Source organism: Megalopta genalis, unplaced genomic scaffold, assembly GCF_051020955.1.
Source record: "Megalopta genalis isolate 19385.01 unplaced genomic scaffold, iyMegGena1_principal scaffold0467, whole genome shotgun sequence".
Lineage (NCBI taxonomy): Eukaryota > Metazoa > Arthropoda > Insecta > Hymenoptera > Halictidae > Megalopta > Megalopta genalis.
In genome coordinates, this window is record NW_027476536.1 from 157,501 (window position 1) to 160,000 (window position 2,500).

Genomic DNA, 2,500 nt, shown 5'->3' on the forward strand with positions numbered 1-2,500 from the left:
AGGAGCTTCTCGAAGGTTTTCCCTACGACGGAGAGGAGACAGATCGGTCGGTAGGACTTCGGGTCCTTCACGTCCTTGCCCTCTCCCTTCAGGAGCACTCTGAGGGAGCCCTCCTTCCAGGTGGGGGGAAAGACGCCCCAACGAAGGCACCCGTTGAAGAGGCGAACTAATTGTCCTAACACTATTTTCGCGGCGGCCTTCAGCACTCGGACCTCGATAAGGTCCGGTCCTGGTGCCTTGTCGTTTCTGAACGTGCGAATCGCTCCCGCGACCTCGTCCGGTGAAAACGGAGAGGCGTCCGCGGTGTTTGACGCGACTCGCGCGTTCTCTCTAGTATCTCGCTGCTCGGGCGTGTCATCTTCCGGCCGGTCGTCCGGGACGTGTGCTTCCAGAAGCGTGTTGGCGGTCTCTATCGCGCTCGTGGTGTTTTCGTTGCCTCGCCGGAGGGTGCTGATCACCCTCTCGACACGGAGCTTGTTCGCTTGCAGCTTGTACACGATGCCCCAAGGCTCCGTGTTCCCGTACGACGATACAAAGTTTCGCCAACTTTCGAGTTTCGCCCTCTTCACCTCTCTGCTGTAGTTCCGCAACGAAGTGCGGTACTCCAGCAGTTTTTGGAGGCGTGAGGACTCATCTCTTTCCCTCTGGAAGGCACGTCTCCGTCGGTAGACAGCCTTCTTCATGACTGTCAGTTCTTTAGTCCACCACGGATTGGACTTCCTAAATCTACGCTTTCTCGGCATTGACGCGGTGCAGGCATCTTGTATGATGTCTGTGAGCGTTTCTGCCATTCCTATCGTATCCTCCGCTGACTCCAGGCTCAGGACTTCGAGCCTCGATCGTGAGAGATCGGACAGGGTCTCGGAGAATCGCTCCCAGTCGGCTCGACGAGTGTCGAACCGAGAGTTCGCGGCTCCGCGATTCCCCGTCGCGGCTCTGGGTGCCCGCAGCCTGATGTCAACGGCGTTGTGGTCGCTGGTCGTCCACGCACACCTTACGTTCCAGCTCCTGATGAACGGAGACATGGAAGGCGACGCCAGGGTTACGTCGATGTATGACGACCCCGTTGGCGTCCAGAAGGTAGGTGGCTGAGCTGCGTCGTTCACAACGTCCATGCTAAACGCCGCAATCAGAGTCTCGAATTGAGCTCCTTTCTCGTCTGTGCCCCGGGGGCTCCAGAGCGAGGATTGCGCGTTAGCGTCTGTAGAAACTATGAGTCTCTCCCCCCTCAGTGCGCAGAACACCTTCTCGAGGTGGCTGAGGTGCTTTTCAATTTCGTCGCTGTGCTGAAAATAGCACGACACCGCGTAAAATGAAAAGCCGGGTGCTAGCACTTCCGCACAGACGCAGTGGGAGTTGCTGAGCTGCGAGACGAAGACCATATCGAAGTTGGGGTTGCAGACCGCAACAGCCGCCCACGGGGGTTGTGGTTCGGCTGCTGCCAACCTCACTCCGGACCCTAGACCGCTAATTTTATATCGCGCGCCCAGTTGGCTGACGTATGCCTCCTGCAATAGCAGGACGTCTAGCCGCTTCTGGGCGATAGTAGATAGGGACAGATGGGAATCTCGTTAATCCATTCATGCGCGTCACTAATTAGATGACGAGGCATTTGGCTACCTTAAGAGAGTCATAGTTACTCCCGCCGTTTACCCGCGCTTTTTTGAATTTCTTCACGTTGACATTCAGAGCACTGGGCAGAAATCACATTGCGTCAACACCCGTGGGGGCCATCGCAATGCTTTGTTTTAATTAGACAGTCGGATTCCCCTAGTCCGTGCCAGTTCTGAGCTGAGCGTTGAATGGCGGCCGAAGAGGACGACCGCACCGATGGGAAACGCCACGGAAGCCTCGCAGCAAGGAAGATCCGCGGGAGGCCAAGGCACGGGACCGAGCTCGGATCCCAGCCACGAGAGCCGTTCACCTCGCCCAGGCCCGGCACGTCAGCCAGACCCGCTTCCCGACCAAGCCCGACACGCCCCGCTCCTCAGAGCCAATCCTTATCCCGAAGTTACGGATCCAATTTGCCGACTTCCCTTACCTACATTAATCTATCGACTAGAGGCTCTTTACCTTGGAGACCTGCTGCGGATATGGGTACGAACCGGCGCGACACCTCCACGTGGCCCTCTCCTGGATTTTCAAGGTCCGAGGGGATGATCCGGACACCGCCGCAACTGCGGTGCTCTTCGCGTTCCAAACCCTATCTCCCTGCTAGAGGTTTCCAGGGAACTCGAACGCTTATACAGAAAAGAAAACTCTCCCCGGATCTCCCGACGGCGTCTCCAGGTCATTTTGGGTTACCCCGACGAACACTCTTACGAGGGCCCGAATGGTATGCGGTTCCGCTGCCGGGTTCCGGAATAGAAACCGGATTCCCTTTCGCCCAATGGGTGTTTTTTGTGCATGTATATAATAACAAAATATGCTGCGATTTATATAATAATAAAAAAAATAATAAAATAGCTGCGTTTTTTTTTACAAGTGTTTAACGTCTTAG

General features: G+C 55.9%; 1 pseudogene; it reads right to left on the bottom strand.

The window, feature by feature from the left end:
* The window catches only part of LOC143263333 (large subunit ribosomal RNA), a 7,676-nt pseudogene that overhangs the window by 3,166 nt on the left and 2,010 nt on the right, over nt 1-2,500 (bottom strand).